We start from the raw sequence: 21,992 nt of genomic DNA, 5'->3' as shown, positions 1-21,992 counted from the left end.
ATTGTGATGAACTCTCAATTTTCTACACTAATTTACTCTCTAAATTTTTTGCCGCAGCATACGCTGCTATTTACCTTGGCAAACATTCTTCTTCTGAGAAAATTTTCCTGTTGATTTTTGTGCTTATCTTTTTCTTTTTAGGTTTTTTTATACATTTTGAACTTTGAAGGCTTAAGAATTCTTTGGAATTTGATTGTTTTATATCTTTATGGCTTGGTATAATGATAATCATGATCCACCTTATCCCTCTTCTCTTGTAGGTAATAACAGTGGGATGGATACTGTTTTTCAAGGATTTGATGCCATACGACGACAATTAGATCTTCTTTTAGCCTGTGTAGATGCCCACATCCTAACCACAGCCATGGCTATGATTAAATGAATGATCGGTCATACCTACCTTACCACACCTCTTCCTCCTATCCATCGCCCATACCGTACTATGACCCATCACCTCCACCATATAATCTATGCTTTGAACCCTTCTTGCCATATCATCCATATCCTGAGCCAAACCTTCAACTATATGAACCCCTACCACCAACAGCCTTCTTTATCACACCAACTACTTGATGAACCATCACCATCATTCTATCCATATGCCCTACTACATCATGAATCTTCCCCTCCACCCTACCTTGACCTTTGACCTCAATCCTATAGCATAGACTCCTGCCTCACACTTTCAACCATGGATGACTAAACAAAGAAATTAAGAGGGATGCATGACACTCTAAGGATCTAATTCTTTAAGTTATCTAGAAGTAAGAAGCTATTTGGGATATCTAAAGAGGAAGAGGAAAGACTAGAGGACATCAATGATTAGATTAAGGTATTTTGCAATCATATGCATTGGAAAAAGATAGGAGGAGAAGAAGGAGCTCTATGGTTATATGACTCAAATGATTTTGATGAAGATCAGGAATAACAACCTGAAGAAGAAGAGCCAAATACCACACCAAGTATAGAAAGTTCCTAACCTCCCATGCTTATACTCAGTGGACTTACTCAAGTATAAGAAGCAAAGCAACAACTAAGGAGTAGTAAAGAGTCTTTATTACTATTTAGTAATGACCCTGTCCTTATAAGAATAGACTCTCCACTTGTTCTATCTAATGAAGTACATGATTTGAGTGATATTAAGGTAGATAAAGAATTTGTCTATGAATCCCCTCAACTGGTTGAAATTATAGATACTCAATCTGTAACTTGTAGTAATGCTTTGACTGAAAATCTTGATTATGATACTTCTGCTTCTTTGTATAATGATTTAGATGATAACATGCTCTTGTAAGGGTGATATTATTTATGCAGAGTGTTATGATAAAAAAACGCCATTTACTAGTTGAGTTATCAACTAAAGCGTTTGGTAAAACCACTCACTTTATACTTGCTAATGATTCATCCCCTAATACTGGAAGTACTGTTATTGATAAGTATGAGCATTTTGAAAGTGTTGAATCTTATTTGAGTATCATTGTGAAAGAGTTGAGTGAAAATGTCCATTGCCTAAAGAGTGAATTACATGGTAATCCCATTGAGTTAGTAACTTCTACCATTGTTAAAAGAGACTCTGAGGTTCTAACTAACAAAATCATGAATATAAATATGTCTTTCCAATAAGTTTTGTCTTGTGATTTGCCTCTTGATTTATCTACCACTATAAATAGTAGTGTTGCATTTTGTGATCTTGTACTGCATGAATCCTTTCTTTTTTCTCCCCCTTTATATATTATCTCCTGTGAATGTGATTGTGATATATTGTACTCCAACAACTGTCAGTTGAATTCCTCAGTTTTCACATTACATGAGCTTAAGTATTTTAAAAATTTAAATGAAATTTTGACTCATATTGATGGGAGTTCTTTTGATTTTCTTGATTGTGATAATTACTTGGAGTATTTAACTTTTAAGAAGTCTGTTAAATAGGGGATGAAACATGCATTGCTTTGGCATTATTAAGCTCATCAATGAACAACTCATCAACAAAGTTAACATCTGATAAATCCCTTTTACATGTCAATATTAGTATTAGCAGTTTAAAGAAAGGATCTACCCAAAATCAAGATCCCATTCCCACCTTGTTCATTAGGCATATCTAAGACATAAAAGTCGGCAGAGATAACTGATGAAGTCTTAGTCGTTATGGGCTCTCAAAAACAATTCAATTCTGGATAGAAATGCACTATAGTGGTACAATCCGAGTCTTGTTCACTTCTAGGGGCTTGACTTGATCCTATGTAATCTAAGTGATAAAACCGTGCGAAAAGACAAAATCGGGGGGATTGTAAAACTGAATTAAGTTGCAATTAAAAGAAGTAAAGATCTTTTTGGTCTTTTTAAACTGAATTAAAACAGTAATGAAGAAAGCAATTAAATGGATAGTTTGAAAGCTCAATTGATAAAAGTACCCCTTGGAGAATTGATTAAGCCTTCATCACTTCAAAATATGCAGGGAGTTTACTTAAAACCAATCTTAGCTAGTTTTGTAATAAAACCTTTGACCCAAAGACTCACAACAAAACTAACCACTCTCATGAATGAACACTTGGTGAGATTGATGTAATGGCAACAACAACTTGAACACAATAACCAATTATGCTAGCAAGGTACCACAATTAATCAAAACTGAACTTGGATTGAAACCAATCAAATTCACAAGACTGAAAGCAGAATTCTCATTACAAAACGAATACCAAGGCATAAATTCTCAGAATTCAATCTAAAGTAACAAGATAATAACAATGAAGTTCAGCTTTAACAACAATACAGAATTTCCAACCAAGAACAACTGAAATGTTATTAAAACAATGGAAAGGATGAAGTAAAACTCCCCAATTTAAGTCCCAACTCAGGCTCTCATCAAAATTCCTCAAGGCAAAATGTTCTAGTCTCTCATGACTTCAGAAACAGTTCCTTCAAGCTCTAAAATCACAGTACTAGCCGTAGCAGATGAAGGTGGATGATAGATGATGCAGAAAACTGATAGAATGAGGTGGAAAAGACGTAGAAATTGGTGGGAATCAATAGGAGAACCTCGAGAACCCTTGAAGAACCCTAGGAGACGAAAATGGGAGTGTATGGACGGTGAATGGCGGCTAGCTCGCGTGATATGTTTCCTAAAATCGCAATCTGAGGTTCAAAACCTAATCTATGTCAGCACCCTTTTCATCACCACCAAGCATACATTTCGTCACGACTAACTCGTGAAAACGAACAGCTGCATTTAGTTGGGCCTTTACTGGAACTTGCAATCTATTAGGCCTTAACTGCAATTTTCTCGAACTTAGGTCCTTTGGAGGCTCTCATCAAAACTCCTCAAGGCAAAATGTTCTAGTCTCTCATGACTTCAGAAACAGTTCCTTCAAGCTCTAAAATCACAGTACTAGCCGTAGCAGATGAAGGTGGATGATAAATGATGCAGAAAACTGATAGAATGAGGTGGAAAAGACGTAGAAATTGGTGGGAATCAATAGGAGAACCTCAAGAACCCTCGAAGAACCCTAGGAGACGAAAATGGGAGTGTATGGACGATGAATGGCGGCTAGCTCATGTGATATGTTTCCCAAAATCGCAATTTGAGGTTCAAAACGAACAGCTGCATTTAGTTGGGCCTTTACTGGAACTTGCAATCTATTAGGCCTTAACTACAATTTTCTCGAACTTAGGTCCTTTGGAGATATTTTTCGCTTGACCTTTGACCTGAAAAATCAATTTGAGCACTTGTAACATCCAATTCAATTTTGTAAATGATGACTAATTAAAATGATGCACAATTTGACAGTTTTGCCCCCTACAAAGTGCTTAATGAGGATTTAAACCCACAATTATAAATTACTACAATTCACATCAAAACATGCATTTTAAACCAATTAAATCTTCTAAAAACATGCAATTGGACATGAATTAATATAGTAAAACTTGGTCAAATCAGTTGTCTTCCATCGCCAAGAGGCTAAAGGTTTAGCCTCTCATGTCTTCATGTCTTCAAACCGATCACAATCGCTTTAGGAATGAACAGCTCATGGTTGAAGCTAAAAATAGGGTTGGAAAAATGGAGAAGAAGGTGGTTGAAGTGGTTAAATCAATTCAGAAATGTAGAAAATGATGAAGAGATGAAGAAAAATGGAGGTTTTGAGTATAGAATTCATGGAGACTTGAGAGGAGGTGATGGTGGCTCAACCTTATGCAAATCTACAGAATCGAAGAGTGTGTTTTCATAGTGGCTGCCCCTTTTAGTTGTAGAAGCTCAGAAACCTATTCCAAAAGGCCCTTAGGTCGCGACCTCAAGAGTGTCAGGTAGTGACTTGGTGGGCTCAGGTCGCAACCTCAGAATGTTCATGTCACAACCTGAGAAGACAGAGAGCTTTCATCTTGACTCAAGTCCAAAACGCGTAGTTTCATTAAAAGGACATCTAGGTCATGACCTTAGAAGTCCATGTCGTGACCTGGGGAGGCAGAACACTCCAAACTCTTGTGTTTTGGTCCTTGTAACTTTGTGGCTCCATCAATGCTCCATCTTGGCTCTTGGATCCTTCTCCAATTGCCTAAAAATCACGATAAAGAGCTTTGTAAAGACTAACTGATTACATATCAAGGCAATTACAATTAAGGAGACAAAAATGACCCTTTTTACCCCTTAAACAGCAAAATGCAATGCATGACTCAATGTAATCAAATGGATATAAATGCATGCATAATGAGGGTAAAAGTGTTGCAAAACATTAGAAAACACTTGAAAAAACCATATAAAGACTGGGTTCTATCACTCCCCTACACTTAAACCTTTGTACTCCTAGACAAAAACTTGAATTATTCCCAAGAAAGTACAGCTACCATTAGGGAAACTAGCATGGTTAGAAGTGATCTCAAGAACTAATCAATCAACATCTTTTAGGAGGACAAAAATGATAACATGAATAATGCCAAGCAATTAGATACAAAGTGTAATTGACTCTAAATGCATGAACAACAGAGATTCACTAAAAAGGTATAAGTGTTTGATTCGCTCATCTCTCCTCATTGGGATTCTTTTCTTTCAAACATCCAAGCAGCAAACATTCTACCATAAGCTTGTAATAGCTCTAAAATCTCCACTAATATTCAACATTCATGTAAATAATCAAGAGGACTTTTAAGGTTGTAATGATGGAAAGGCTAGATGGAACGAAAAATAGTGAAATCAAGTTTCAAGAATTTAAGAAGTGTGAGTCAAATATCATCTATTCTTAAACAAGAAAATTCAGATCCCACCCTTCTACCACCAAGGGAATTCTTTATTCAACCTTATTTTGCTGCTATAGCTTGCGTAAGTAAAAAGTATTTCTTTGCTCTTTATGTTCTTTTTACTTTCTTTCTTTTCTTTTTCTTCCTTTTTTTTTCCTTTTCAAAATAAAACTGAAATTCCCAATTAAGACCCCATGAAGATTAGGAATCGTAATTGTCGACATGAAATTAACTCAACTGACATCGTTGTTCAAAACACTCGAAATGGTAGACGAAATGGTTGACTAACGGATAGTTGTTTGTGGATTGTGTTTGGGTAAAAAAGTGTAGAAAAGAATGCCTCTATCATATTCAAAATCATAAATGCACACATAATTTTGATCAAGAGGTAAAACAAGTTCTAGAGAATGTAAAGCACATGAAAGAACACTTAATATAGGAATTAAGGCTCAAGAGTATCCTTCCAATAAGGGTTTCATATCTCAATTGCTCATATAAAAAGTTTCAATCAATATGCATTATACACAAGGCATTAGACCACTTATTACAAAAGCAACCCATAGGATGAGGATTAAAAGAGGTCAAAATAATCACTTAAGAACATACTTGGATCTCAAAAGTAACTATAAAGTCTTAGAGAAATCATTTTCAAATTCCAGTGTTCTTAAAAGTCCAAGGATGGGTTGGTTTTCAAGAAAAACTATTTGATGCAATGAGGGTAGGTTAAAAGGCATTGGTTTGTTTGAAAAACATGCAAAGGTAGCTTAAAAAGTTTCCTCTTATACAGCATTGTAAAAAGCAAAGAGAAGAAAAGTAGTGCACATAAAAAAAGGCCAGGTCGCGACCTGAAATTAGTGAAGTTGTGACCTGAGATCTCAAAAAGTAACAAATCAAAAGGGAGGTTGAGGTCACAACTTAAAACAGCGAGGTCGTGACCTGAATTCACAGGGAGCGTTCCCTTGCCAAAGCCAAACCTCAAGTCGCGAACTGAAACAGTAAGGTTGCGACCTAAGGACACGGAACCTACAAATGAAAGTTTTTCAAAGCTTGGCCAACATTTAACAAGTAAAAACCCTTTCAGCAAGCATCAAGATGGACAGAAATGATCCAATTCACAGTAATTCATCATCCACAATCCATTTAAAGCCAAATAATGATGATGAAAGATTGGATTTTCAAAAAAAATTTTACCAAAAATTCTAAAACAACAACAGAAATGATACAACATGGGAAACAACAAAGTGAAAAGAATCCCTCCCCCACACTTAAACTTGACATTGTCCCCACTATCAAAGGGGAAGGGAAAAGAACAGTAGTTATCACAAAAGAGAACACAGTTAACCAACCATTCATTGTAATAAAGTATAAATACATCAAAGTGAAACTTTTAAGTATTGAGTTCGTAGGACAGAGCAACAAAATAAAAAGAAAAACACAGAAACAAAACAAAAAACAAAAGGTGCCAACAGCAAAGTTTCAATCGTCCTTCGCTCTTCTTTCCTTTTCTACCTTGACATCTTCTCCTGGTTGGACATTGGCTTCTCCCATTTCAGTAGCAGCAACAGCACCAGAAGACTACCCTGGACCCTCGCTAAAGTAGCATGTGGCAAGTATGGTGTTCTCCTAGAAAGCCTGCTCATACTCTTGAGGAAAGCTGACCTTAATAGCCCTGGCCATCTCCAACATCAGAGGATCCATAAACCTTTGTCTTCTAAACTCATGAGACATAGAGATAGCTTTGTGTGCATCGAACTCCTAACTTAGATTCATCACATGCTGACCAAGCTTAGTAATCTGCTTACTGAAGGAGGCGAGGTTGAAACTAGAGCTACCCTTAGTTGTCTCCTCTTCATGACCTTCCTTTACCACCCTTTTTCCTCTCTTCCTCTCTTTATTGGATTTGGAGGCGGTATAGCACCTAGTCATAGTAGGGTCCAAGAGAGAGTCAGACTTGTTCGTTGGTATCCCCTTCACCAAACACATATCGGTAATCATGTATGGAAATACCATACGATTTCAGACATTGTTGACACAACAATCAATCTAGTCTAGGGTAGTAATGGGGATATCAACCGGCTACATGGTCATCAAGAGGTACAAAATGAATGCACCCTCTTTAGAGACATCAGAAATGTGGGCCAATGGCATTACGTTATAAACCATGAAGTTCAGCCAAATCCTGGCCTCATCATTCATCTTCTTGAGCTCGAAGACATTTCTCCTACTTTCCTTCACAATCCAACTAGCTCCCTCTACCCCGATGGTTTGGAAAACCTCTTCCCAGTTAACCTCATCAAGTCTTTTCTTCCATCGCTGGAACTTGCAGTCAGGGACATCGGGCAACTTGTAGAACGTCTCAACAACCTCCCGCGTTAAATAACATTCACTGCCTCTGAAAGTAATGCCCCTATGCCCGTTCATGGCAGAGCAAGTATAGAATTCTCTCACCAATGTTAGATTGGCCTTGTTCCTCTTCTTTATAAGTTCCTCGAGGCCTCTTGCCTTGGCAAGCTCATAAAAGTGGTACTGCTTTGTTTTTGGAAAATAGCACTCTTGAACCACCCCTCTGTTGGCAAACGATTTTGCGGCTTCCTCCCTTGAAAGTCTGGTTTCCTCACGAGGGCTTCGTGGTTTTACAAAGGGAGGCTAGGGCTTAGGTCCTTAGGATGAACCATGTTAGAATCCAGGACAGGTTCAAAGGGTAAAGAGGTAATTAGGGTGCAAATAAGTAAGGGCAAAGATGTGAACTCGGTGAAAAATCCTGACTTTTCATGTCAAGTCGCGACTTGAGGGATGTGGGGTCGCAACTTCAATAGACAGAAGGGGATTTAGGGTTTCAGAAGGCTCTAGGTCATGACTTGAAAGAAGTGAGGTCACGATCTCAACTAACAAAGAGCCTTTACCCAGTTTCTTCCCCAAGTCACAATCTAAAGACATCGAAGTCGTGACTTCAGCTCACAGAAAACTTCCTGACTCTTTAAGACCCTGAAAAACTTCAATTCTAAGTCCCTAAACCAAAACCACTCACCAAAATACCTACCATAACAGCCCAACTCAGTAATCCATCACCAGATTTTTAACAATTTAACATAAAACTTCAAAAACAAGTGATGGAAGATTAGGAAAACTTCGAATCTTTCAAAAATTTTGGCAAGTTTCCATAAGAACTGCCCATAACAAAGAAGAACCAAACAAACAAAACACAAAACCACTTTTAAACCTCTTTCCCCCACACACTCAAAGCATTGTCCACAATGCATCACACAGTCACTCCAAAGCACAAAGCCCAAACACAAAAACAACAAAGATAGAAGTTGTAAAGTTTAGTTAGAGACTGAAGCACAATACATCACTCTTCTAGAGAGGAGAAAAGAGCTAAGTGCAAAGATAGAAAAACTCAAGAATGTAAAGAAGCGTGTGGTGGTGATAGAAAAGAAGCACAATTACAATCACATCAAACTCAAAGCTAGGGGAGGTCATTCAAAACAAACAAAAGAACAGAACTTAAAACTACTTCTACTGAGGACATCCCTATCACAGTCTCAAACAGTCACAGCAAGATAATTCGAGTACAAGCAAATTCATACGAAAAGTAAGAGATAAGGGAAAGGGATGACCTAGCCTTAAGAAGGGGGCAGGTTCTTCATAGAGCTTAAGGAGGTAACTGTTGCACTGGAACAGTTTCCCATGGCTTCCTCCCTTAGCTCTATCATCCTGAAGTTGTGCACTTTCATAATAGTGTATGGTCCATCCTAGCTTGTCTTAAGTTTTCCCTTTATGAATTTGAATCAAGCTTGGTATCTCAACACCTTGTCACCCTCATTGAATTTCTTCCTCAAAATGTTGGCGTCATGGATAAGCTTGGTTTTCTGCTTGTAAATGTCTGAGCTATTGTAGGCATCTAATTGTATTTCTTCTAGTTCTTGAATTTGAAGGAGTCGGTTCAGACCATCTTCCTCCAAGTTGGTGTTGTAGCTCTTAACAGCCCAAAATGATTTGTGGTTTAGCTCCACCAGAATATGACAGGACTTCCTATAGATGATCCTGTATGGAGACATACCAATCGGGGTCTTGTAGGCAGTGTGGTAGGTCCACAATGCATCATCTAGTCTTAAGCTCTAGTCTCTATTAGAGGGCTTCACAATACGTTCAGGATGCATTTAATCTCTCGATTTGACACCTCAACTAGGCCGTTTGTTTGAGGATGGTATGGGGTGGACAATCTGTGAGAAACCCTATATTTAGCTAACAAGTTATTGAGCAACTTATTGCACAAGTGGGTTCCCTGATCACTAATTAGCACTTAGGCACTCCAAATCTACTGAAGATGATAGACTTCAGAAATTTAAAAACCATAGGTGCATTATCCTTTCACTTGGGAATGACTTCTACCCACTTAGAGAGGTAATTTACAACTAGGAGGATGTAAGTGTAACCGTGAAAAGGTGGAAAGGGGCCTATAAAATCTGTCCCCCAAGCATTAAAGATCTCACAAAACAAGATGGGTTGCTGTGGCATTTTATTCCTTCTACTAACCCCCCAAATCGTTCCACTTATCACATGTCTTGCAAAAAGTGAATGCGTCTCTAAATAGGGTGGGCCAATAAAAACCTGCATCTAGCACCTTCCTAGTTTTTTTTCTAGCACTAAGGTGCCCCCCACATAAGGTGTCATGGCAAGCTTCCAGGATAGGTCGAGCCTCTGCTTTAAGAATGCACCATCTAATGACTTGGTCAGTACATATTCTCCATAGATGCGGTAGGTCCCAAATAGAGTAGGAAGCTTCGCTCTTAAGCTTTTGAGCTTGAAAAGTAGTTAGGTGAGAAGGGATTAGACTAGTAGCAAGATAGTTAACTAAGTGAGAAAACCATGGCCGAGAAACAGATAATGCACATAAAGACTGGTCAGGGAATGAATCACAAATGATGTCAGAATCTAATACTCCCCTTGTTTCTAGTGGTAGCCTGCTTAACTGATCTGCTATATGGTTGACATTGTCAGCTCTATCTTTCACTTCCCCATCAAATTCTTGTAGCAGCAACATCTACCTCAAGAGTCTCGACTTCGATTGAGGTGTGTGGAAGAGAGATTTCACTACTGCGTGATCTGTAAATACAACCACCTTGGAATTGATAAGATAGGGTCTAAACTTATCAAGTGCAAAAACAATTGCAAACAATTCCTTTTTAGTAATGGTGTAGTTTTTCTAAGCTGCATCTAGAGTTTTAGAGGCATAAGCAATCACTTTAGAAACAAAATTCTCCCTTTGACACAATATTGCCTCCACACTCAAGTTCGAAGCATCACAAGAAATTTTGAAGGCAAATCCCAATTAGGAGCGGTCAAAGTAGGAGGAATAACTAACATATTCCTCAAATCATCAAAAGCAAGCTCACATGCATGGTCAAATTGGAAATTGACATCCTTTTACAGCAGTTTGGAAAGAGTTAAAGCAATTTTACTAAAATCCTTAATGAACCTTCTATAGAACCCCACATGTCCTAAAAAGGACCTTAACTCTTTCAATTTGGGAGGGCAGGGTAAAGAAGATATCATCTCTACCTTGGCTTTCTCAACCTCTATTCCTTTTTCAGAGATTAAATGTCCTAGCACGATGCCTTGATTAACCATGAAATGGTATTTTTCATAATTCAAAACCAGCTTTTTCTCAATGCATCGTGCTAAGATTTTGTCAAGACTTTTCAAACATTCTTTAAAACAATTGCCATATATAGTAAAATCATCCATGAACACATCCATGCATTTTTCAATAAACTCAACAAAAATAGATAGCTACAGCGTTGGAATGTGCTAGGGGCATTACAAAGACCAAAAGGCATTCTCTTATAAGCATAGGTTCCTAAAGGACAGGTAAAGGTGGTCTTGTCTTGGTCCCTAGGGTCTATAGGAATTTGGAAATATCCAGAGTACCCATCTAAGAAATCGTAATGACTCTTCCCCACTAACCGTTTAAGCATTTGATCAATAAAGGGTAAGAAAAATGGTCTTTCCTAGTGGACTCGTTCAGCTTCCTATAGTCAATGCAAACTCTCCATGAGTTTTGCATCCTAGTTAGGATGAGTTCATTGTTTTCATTTTTGACTACTGTGATTCCACTCTTTTTCGGTATGATGTGTACCGGTGACACCCATTCACTATCAGAAATAGCATATATAATTCCAGCCCTCAAAAGTTTATCTACTTCTTTCCTAACCACATCAGAGATTAGAGGATTCAACCTTCTCTGACCTTATTTAATTGGCTTGGAATCCTCAATTAATAAGATCTAATGGGTACACGTAGTAGAGTCAATTCCCTTAATGTCAGCTAGTTGCCAACCCAAAGCCTCCCTATTTCTTCTATGGACTCATATTAAACTAGTCTCTTCATGTTTAGTTAAAGAACTAGAAATAATGATAGGCAATTTATTCTCAGGCTCAAGATAAGCATACTTAGGATTAGGAGGTAAGTCTTTCAGTTCTAAAGTTGGGGGTTGATGTTACACCTTACTATCGTATCATCTTAGGGTTCAATTACAACCATTTTAGACCACATTGGATGATCTTGGCTCAATTTTATCTCAAAAACGCTAAATTTAGGGTTTTTACTGTTCATTAGGTAAAAATCCAGTTTTCTGGCCCAAATTCAAAAATTCATAACTTAATCTAGAAAAATCAAAATGGAGTGGTTGAAAATTCTATAAAAAGATATTTGAATTCTCTTTCAAGTAAAAATAGTTTTGTGATCCAATTCCATTGGAAAAAGCGTTGGGTTTTTGTGAAAGTCACCTCTGTCTATTTTTAACTTTGAAAATCATTAAAAATGGTGTAGTTAGCCATTTTTAACGTGTTAGCTATCAAAATGAAGCTCAGAACGTGATCTACAAACATGCCAAATTTTGTAATTAAATACATTCAAAAACTTAATCAAAATGTCATGTAAAGGTGGCGGTGTCAATGAATTTACAGCACTGCCTAGCATAATATTACGTAACCCAAATGTCCACGAATTTTATGGTATGATACCATAATTTTAACCTTCAATCTGCAGCTTGCCCTTAGATGTTTCAGGTCCTAAAATGTTAGATTGCATTTGGGGAATGAGATTTCTTTGAAATCCCAATAGCAAATTAACTAATTATATCATCAACAAGCATCATCAACATGCATAATTATATTAACTACTATTGGTGAACTAGCATGCTTATCATTTGGCAAACTCAATCATGCAAAGGCCAAAGCAAGAAAGTGCAAAGAGTAGCCACATCACAATCAAGAAAGTTCATCCACATAATAGAATTAATCATGCAATAATCAATAATGCCAAGTCAATGTTAGTAGTTAGGTTTAACTTGCTACCTTACTCCAAAAGCTTGCGTTCTCTTTGTTTCTCTTCTTCTCCTTCACAAATATCAAACCATAGCATGGCATTCCACCAAAAAGGGCAGAAAAATCATTAACCAAACCAAGTAAAAGCAAGAACACAACTTAAATATGACTCTTGCTCCTTAAAGCTTCCACCTTTGTTCTTTATTTTTGAACTTGTTTCCTTTTAACCCTAAAAATTGCTTCTTGACTTATTCCTACATAGATTTTCATGTAGATTCCAAAAATATGCTTAGATTTAAGAAAATAAAACCCCTCCTTTCAATTGCTCTTGACCGAACCAAGAGGGTTATTTAACCCAAAAATTACAACTTTGGTTTTAATGCTTCCAGTACTTGTTCCTTTTGGTTTACCCTACACCATTTTTCATTTTGAGCACTATGGAAGCCTTAAAACATTGAAAAACTCATACTAGGATTCAGTTACTATCTTGGCCAAAATGAATCTTAGGAAAAACACCAAAGAAAACACTTCAAAAACAACTAATAACCACTTGCAACCACTAGAAACTATCATGCTTTAAAGTGTCTTAACAAGTTTGACTAACCAAACTTCTTCCCCCTCATGATAAACCAGTTTAGCCAGCACCAAAAATGAGAAGAGACAGAATTTTTCAACCACACAACTCAAGCCAACAAGGTGGAGAACAACTTAAGACTAGAAACCAACCTTGAATCCTTGATTAGGTGACCAAAGTTGATAGCTTTTCCTTTTTTCTCCTTCAAAACCCTTTCTTTTCTCTCTTCCTCTCACTTAGCCAAACCACCATCTGAAATTAGGGGGAAGAGCTTGTTTAATAAGCCAAAATATCCCAACCACCATCATAAATGAAATTCCAAGTGTCATTACCCCCTTTAATCTTACTTTCTCTTTCATAATTAACTAAATCTAAATGAAATTAATTACCAAAAGTCAAAATCCTCTCCATTTGAGGAATGACACTTGGCAAGTTCAAACCCTCTCCGTTATGGGCTTGACACATAGCTAATTGTGAACCATTTGAATTGCAAGACTCTAGTCTTGCTTTATCGGTGCACTTTTGACTCCGGGTTTAACTTCGTTTCTATAATTACAGTATTTTAGCCTCTGTAATTATTTTCTGTCAGATACCTAATTTATTCTCCTTATTTTTATCTTCTAAAATTGCCCTCTTTGTCTCAAAATTAATTTCCCAATAATTAAATAAAAAGGAAAACTAATTTCCTTCTCTTTAGGGATCTTCCACTTTCCAAAGGTATTGGGAAAAATCTTGGATACTTGAGGATCTTCATTTAATTCCATAATCTCTTATAATTCCTTGGGGTATCATAGAAATTTTCTTAGAATTTTATTCTCCTTGAAAATATTTATTTGGAATTTTCCAAATAAAATCCCTTAAATTGGCCTAAATCACCCTTAAATTCTTTTGTAATTTCTCTAAGGGTAATTTGGTCATAAAACCAATTTTATAATCTCATATAATTCTCAAAGGATATTATCCTTATTCTTCCTTAATTTTCTAAGGCTCGAAAATATTATTCCATAATTATATTTGACCAATTGTCCTTAATTAATCAAATTTCCATAACTGGCTTAGAAAATCATAATAATTATTTTCCACCAAAATTCTTCTATTCCTCCTTATCATTTTGGGCTGTTAATTATTTAGGAATATTTTTTATTCCTAATTACCATAGTACTGGATGTGACAGTTGAACAATAGAGGGAATTAGAATGGAAACATCAGTAGACTTAGAGAAACTCTCCTTTGTCGACTCTTGTGAAATGCATTTACCAGCTTTACTTAAATCTACTATGCTTGCCTCAACCCTATCGGATGGTGCACCAAGCTCGAGTTGGTCTATAGCAGCAACAACCTTAGGTTGGTTCACCTCCGTACCCATATCATTATTAGAGATTAGATCATTCAAGAATCACAAGATATGGGGTGTAATTTTAGAATAGGTATGACTAACAATTGAGTCAGAGAGTGTTGGCCCTTTAATCAAAGTCTTCAAGACATGAGGTTGTGAAGCAATTGAAGTCTGAAGTTCAGGAGGTGAAACAGGGGGCTCAGGTCACGACCTCACATCTCCAGGTCTCGACCTCACTTCACAGAGGCCACCCTCTTGATATTTCTAGTCTAAAGTCACAACTTGAGCATCCTTAGGTCATGACCTCAAATCACAGAGGCTTATATCCTCATATTTTGCTCCACTCTCCGCACTGACTACATCTTCAATACCTGCATCATTAGCTAATAAATCCTTTCCAAGGCCAATATTAGTTGTAAACACAAAAATGGAATCCAAACTTGATAAAAAAGAAAAGTCTTGAGAAATGGAAAGCATGCTATCAATTTCTAAGGAATTAATACATGGCACTTCATCTCCACAAAAACTAGAAAATGAATAAACAAAAGAGAGGGAATTGAAATATTCATCATAAGCACTCAAAGAAGAGTCTAGCTCATAAGATTCATGTGATGATGCAGTAAAAGAATCAATCAATTTAGGTAAACACATATCATAAATGTATATACAGCCAATGCTCATCCCTAACTTGCTCAATAGCTAAATCAGTGGCATTTAAACCCATGATGCAGAATTATCAAAGGGGTAACACATAGCTTCGTTCATGTTAAAGGTTACAACACGGTCTCCTACTTCCATTGTAATACAAATATGTTTCATGCTAATAATAGCCTTGAAAGTTTGTAGAAAAGGTCTTCCCAAAATCAAAATGCTTTCATTTGCAAGTTCATTTGACATGTCCAAAACAGAGAAATCAGCAGGGAATACTAAGTCCTTGACTTGAACTAGAATGCCTTCTATGATTCCCTTGGGATACCTAATAGACTGATCTGCTAGTTGGAGTACTACAGTTATGTCTTTGATGCCATTTATCCCTAAAGCTAAATAAACCGACCAAGGCATGACGCTTATAGTAGCTTCTAAATCTAACAACGCTCTCTTAATGTGAACCTTTCCTATAGTGCAGGGGATGGTGTAAGATCTAGGACCTTGGCACTTAACCAGTAGTTTAGCTTTGAATAAGGATGACACATTAGCACTCACTTGAATTCTCTCAAGAGGCCTAAACCTTTGCTTGTCATTACATAGTTCCTTTAATAGTTTAAAGTATTTAGGATTTCCTCTCAAGAATTGAATTATGGGCATATTGATTTCTAGTTTGTTAAACAAAGTGTAAGCATCAGTGGCAAACTCAGCATCAAACTTTTTCTTACCAAAGAAATAGGCTTTAGGGAAAGGAAGGTCTTTAGCACTTACCTCCTTACCTGAAGGCTTAGATGCTCCTTGCATACTAGTCTTTGCCTTATCCTCTTTCTATTTGTCTTTGTAAGCGGAGCTCTCCACAATATTCTGATCTTCCAGTATAGCTTCTTGAGGTACTTGGTCATGTTTTTGAGTTGACTCCTCTTTTGGCTCAGTTTGTGCTCTTGCCTTTAACAGGAGCTCTTCTTCTTTTGAGCTTTTAGACTTGCCAAGCCTTATTGGGAAAAATGCAGGGCTTGCTGTATCTTGATCACTTTCAACCCTACTGGTTCTGTCACCTTCAAAATAAACCCTCTACCACTTCTTAGGGTTATGGCATTGAGGCCCTTTGGGTTGATCACTGTATTGGAGGGGATGCTTCCCCTACTCTTAGCTTGAATGTCATTGACTACGTTAGACAGTTGGGTCAAATGACTAGTGATATCAGTGTTCTTTAAAGTAAGCTCCTCCAACATCTTGTGCATATCTGAGTTATCTTTCTGCATCCTTTACAAGATGGTAGTTATGGAGATGAACTTATCATTACTCTCCTTCATTCGCCCCTCTATATTTGTCATCTGAGCAGCCATGCACTTCAAGAGCTGTGAGGTGTCATCTCTTCTTAGCGGTGGTTGAGATACCAGTGTTTTGTGGAGTTGTCACTACCGCTCTTGAGAGATCTTGAAAATTGCTTGAGGAGGCTCCAGCATTGTGAAATTGATTTCCTTGAAACTGATTTGGTCTATTTGCTCCTCCTCCCCATTTAAAGTTTGGATGATCTCTCCAACTGACGTTGTAAGTGTTTGAATAAGGGTCTCTCTTCTGATATTGCCCATCTCTTCCTTGGTACATTGCATTAACCTCTTCAACTGGCCCAGGGCAATTTGGAGTAGTATGCATTGGAGAGTCACAAGCTCCACAGCTTGTAGCCACTAAGGCAAGAGACTATGGCTTGTTGAAGTGGAGACTTTCAATAGTGTTTGCAAGTTTGGACATATCTTGTGCTAGTTTGACCAATAGTAGATCCCTTTCAGTTTTATGATGCCTTGAATCCCTTGAGCCTATATGTTGTCGGTTAAGAGCAAAAGTTCTAATTAATTCCCACGCAGCCCATGGTTCCAGATTCTCAACGGATCCATTGGTAGCAGCATCCAAGACTTGGGCATCGTATGTCAATAACCCATTGTAGAAGTACTGTACCAAATGCTCCTCAAGAATTTGATGATTGGGGCAATGGTAAGCATTTCTTGAAACCGGCTCCATAATTCGAAGAAGGATTCAAATGGTTCTTTCTTAGCTACAGAAATTTCCTTTCGGGCAGCTGAGATAGTAGTAGAGGGAAAATACTTGTCCAAGAATGCTTTCTTCAGACTAGTCCAAGATTCATAAGCATTGTCCACATAGAGTGACAGGTTTATGTACCATTCTTTAGCTCTTCCCTCTAGGGATAGGTGAAACACCTTCCACATAACATCATCGGTACTTGCTCCTACTAGGTTCATGGACAAACACTGCATGTAGAGAGTCTGGAGATGAAGGTATGGGTTTTCTCCTGCAAGACGATGAAACTTAGGTAGTGAGTGGATCAATTGACCTTTAATTTCAAAATTTGCATGAAAAGTAGGAAAAGCATCAGGCATAGGATCAAAATTCCCATCAGATTGAGTTAATTCCTTGATAGTTCTACCCCTAGGTTGTTCATTAATCCTATTCTGACCATTATTCTCTCCTTGCCCCTCATTGCCACCGTTATTAGGTCTATTATGATTACTATTCCCATTCCCACCATTCGAAGTACTTCAGCCATGATTTTGTCTTCTACTTCCTTACTCTCACTAGATGAATAGGATAGGTCTCGTAAAATAAGCAGGCTACAAGATGCTATAGGTCTACCTCTCCTGCCTCTACGCGCTCTAGGCATGCACAATTACTTCAAAATTAAAGCACAAAAAGAGTTCAAGAAAGAGGTAGTTTCAAAATCATAAATTCACCAAGTATGTGGTTCAAAATTAAGGTAAACTCAATGATTTCAAGTAGTACTCAGTGAATTTGAGGTGTATGAAGTGCTATACACTCTTAAAGCATGTGCAAAAAGTAAAACTGTGCAAAAAGTAAAACTATGCAAAAAGAGTAAGTCTGGACAATCAGAATACTTTTAGTGGAAAACCAGCTCAAGTTGTGACTTGAGATAATCCATGTCACGACTTGAGTATACAGAGAGCAACCTTGAATGAAGAAGGAGCTGAGGTCGTGACTCAGAATAGTCTAGGTTATGACTTGAACAAATCAAGAGTAACACTGGAAAACAAAAGGCCCAGGTCGCAACAAGCCACAAGTCAGGTCGTGACTTAAGCATTGAGGTCGCGACTTTGAAAGTATGAGGTCACGACTTCAAGTCACAGAGAGCTACCTTCACAAAACCTTTGAAAAATTCACTAAATACTTTAACCAAATGCATAACAAACTATGCACAGAGTTTAAAATTCAAGCAACTGGCCAAAACACTCAAGATCAAGTCAGAACAAAATGCAAAATGCAAATGCCACTGTATAGAAAGGCAAGATATTTGTTTCTATTTCTCAAAAATTTGTATGCTATGAAATGTAAAAGCTAAGTTCAAAAACTAAAACTCAACAAGAATCAACCCAAATCACAATAGTATGAAAAACCAATTACTAGGGAACCAATTTCTTGGCTCCCCAGCAATGACGCTATTGATCGGACCATGATGTTGCCTTCCAGGTCATCAAAAATTGTGATTACACCAAATAATGTAGTATAAGGTGAAACCAATCATTCTTCTCAAGGAGCGCTTTATTGGAAAAAAACCTAGTCTAAATTGGTAATAAAAAAACATGATGATTTGGGTAAAGAAAAGGGGGTTTTTAACTGTTTAAAGGTGGTACAATAAAGTAAAGTACAGAGAATCAAATGTTTTTGGTATTTTGAATGAATGAAGAAATGTTTTAGATTAAAAGGGAATTATGGTGAAACAATTTGTTGATGATGGAAACTCGGCTATCACTGCTCTTTAAAATGATTGGGAGTTTTAGAAAATCCCAAGTAATCACTGGGGTCCAATATCTTAATTAATAAAAAATCACTTTGATCAAAGTTAATTAACATCTCTTAAAACATTATTGGAAACCACTTAGAGTGTAGATGAACAGATGATGCAAATGTCCTCAGAAAGTCAATCAACAATCATTGAATACCAAGCACACAGATTAATCACCAATGATCACTGATAATTAAATGAACACAAGGATTCAAAACTGATATATATATAAATGAACTAACATTACAGCATCTAATCCAAATACAATAACAGTCTAAACACACGATTTACAATCATAAACCAAGTCTAAAACAAAAGTGTAGAAGATTCCTAAATCTAGAAATCTCTAACACAGAATCAAACACAGATTTAGATTGATAACTCCCCTATTACGTCCTTGAGCTCAAGCGTTGTCTTCTATCACCAAAAGGCTAAGGGTTTAGCCTCTCATGTCTTCAAGCTGATCGCAATCGCTCCAGGAATGAACATCCATGGTTGAAGCTAAAAATGGGATTGGAAAAATGGAGAAGAAGGTTGTTGAAGTAGTTTAATCAGTTCAGAAATGCAGAAACTAAGGAAGAGATGAAGAAAAATAGAGGTTTTGAGTGTAGGATTAATGGAGACTTGAGAGGAGGTGATGGTAGCTCAACCTTAAGCAAATCTACAGAATGGGAGAGTGTGTTTTCGTGGTGGCTACCCCCTTTAGGTGTGCTAAGAAACCTATTCCAAAACGCACAGCTTCACTTAACGCACTCAGGTCACGACTTTAGGAGTGTCAGGTCACGACTTAAGGGGCTCAGGTCACGACCTCAGAATGTTCATGTCACGACCTGAGAAGATAGAGAGCTTTCATCTTGACTCAGGTCTAAAACGTGTAGTTTCATTGAAAGGGCATCCAGGTTGTGACCTTAGAAGTCCATGTCGTGATCTGGGGAGGCAGAACACTCCAAACTCTTGTGTTTTGGTCCTTATAACTTTGTGGCTCCATCAATGCTCCATCTTGGCTCTTGGATCCTTCTCCAATTGCCTGAAAATCACGATGAAGAGCTTTGTAAAGACTAACTGATTACAAATCAAGGCAATTACAATTAAGGAGAGAAAAATAACCCTTTTTACCCCTTAAACAGCAAAATGCATTGCATGATTCAATATAATTAAATGGATATAAATGCATACATAATAAGGGTAAAAGTGTTGCAAAACATTAGAAAACACTTGAGAAAACCATATAAAGACTGGGTTCTATCAATTAGACTGTTTATAGCATGAATGAAAATGTATAAGAATGAATGGGAAAGAATAAGGTCAAGTTATACATGCCAAAATAATAAAAAGAATTAAAGCAAGAAAAAGTAAAGAGAAGAATGTAGGTCCTGGAGCAGTCAGTTTCGAGCTCCAATTTGACCTATCAACTGAATAAGTTAATCCATGAAATGTGGTAGGATTATTTTGAACATCCTAAGATTTAATTTCATAGATAGTTTACCTTAATTGGATATGTATACTAAGAGATATGAATTTCCAAAATTGAGACAAGAAATCCAGAAGTTCTAGAATTTACCAAGTAAATAGTAAGTTTTACAGATTAAACTGTATGAATTGGCAAGGGATAAGTCCATTTTGATATTTTCTCTTAAAGAGAACTGAAATAGCTTTGAGTAGAAATTTGGATCAAATCTATACGATTTTTGTAGAATTAGTTATGATTTTTCAAAGTTGGACCTATAATCTGAAAATATACACAGTGAACAGTAACCCAAGGACTTAAAGGAAAATTTTAATTTTTGGGCCTAAGTAAAGCTTCCGCATATCCAATTCGCTTCCGAACATGTACTCTGATGGGTAAAAGTAAGGACATTTCAAAAATAGGGGTAAAATGGTCATTTTGGAAGTCACTTCTTTTACTAGCCTTTTAAAGTTTTCCCCTTAATTTTCTTGTATTTCCTAGGACATTTGGGAAGGTTGGGGAGATGGGGGGATAAAAAAGAAGAATGACAAGGAGAAAATAAAGTAACCATAATTAGTTTCATTCTTTCTTATTCTAAGTGTTATTGTTTATTGGTGCAATTCAGGTTATGGTTTCATCTTTATTTCTTGGTCATTTGAAACCTCCATTGATGGTCTCTTACTTGTTGGTCATTTAAAGCCTCCATTGATGGTCTCCTCTATACTTGCCAATATTAGGATGTTACTTTTGTTTGATTAGAACCTAATAGCTACTGTTTTAATTATCTAAAATGAAGAGGATGCATAAAGAACTTGAGTGAAATATGAGAAATCTCTCAACTTGTTCAATAATGCATATCTTAGTATAATGGGAAACTATTCGTTAATGGCCAACTTGGTCTAGCAAAAATGTTTAGCAATTAATCACTTTAATCTCTCAACTTGTCATATGATTTCTAAATATAAATCTTAAAAGAAATTATTTGGAAAATGTGACTTATAAATCTTAGAAGGTATGATCAAAGTAATCACTTTAATTAAATGTAGGGCTCACTTTAGTTAATTTGGAAAAGCTTTCCTTCCAAGATCATATTCCAAACTTTATAAAGTTACCTAAAGAAAAAGAGTGGACTCAAAGTTCTTATAATTCTAATCCAAAATGTTAAAAAGAAAAATGTACTGCTATAAAAGATACTATTTTTATCTATTGTAAAGGACTTTTTTTAATCTGTTTAGGAAAAGACAGTGCTAAAGGAGATATAGATAGTACTCTCTCTATCCCTTATTATAAAATCCATTGAACTATATTATATGGTTTAAGAAAACCGTTAAAATTAGTTAAAAATAATAAATATGTTGGAAATATACTTTTTTCCAAATATACCCTTATTTATAAGGGGGTAGGTGCAAATGAGGAAAAAAATGAAAGAGAATGTATGGGGAAAAGATAATAAGATAGAATATATTAATTAAGGGTAAAGTGGATAAAAATACATTTATTATTTAGATAAACCCAATGGAATCTTATAAAAAGGGGACAACCCAATTCAAAAAATTGGATCTTATAATAAGGGATGGAAGAGTATATGTATTTGTCAATTCACAATAGATTAAAAAAAAGGA

This window comes from Neltuma alba, unplaced genomic scaffold (assembly GCF_004799145.2).
Source record: "Neltuma alba isolate B1F8T4 unplaced genomic scaffold, ASM479914v2 tig00010369_pilon, whole genome shotgun sequence".
Classification (NCBI taxonomy): Eukaryota; Viridiplantae; Streptophyta; class Magnoliopsida; order Fabales; family Fabaceae; genus Neltuma; species Neltuma alba.
The sequence above is the reverse complement of the archived record's forward strand: the minus strand, read 5'-3'. Positions refer to the sequence as shown.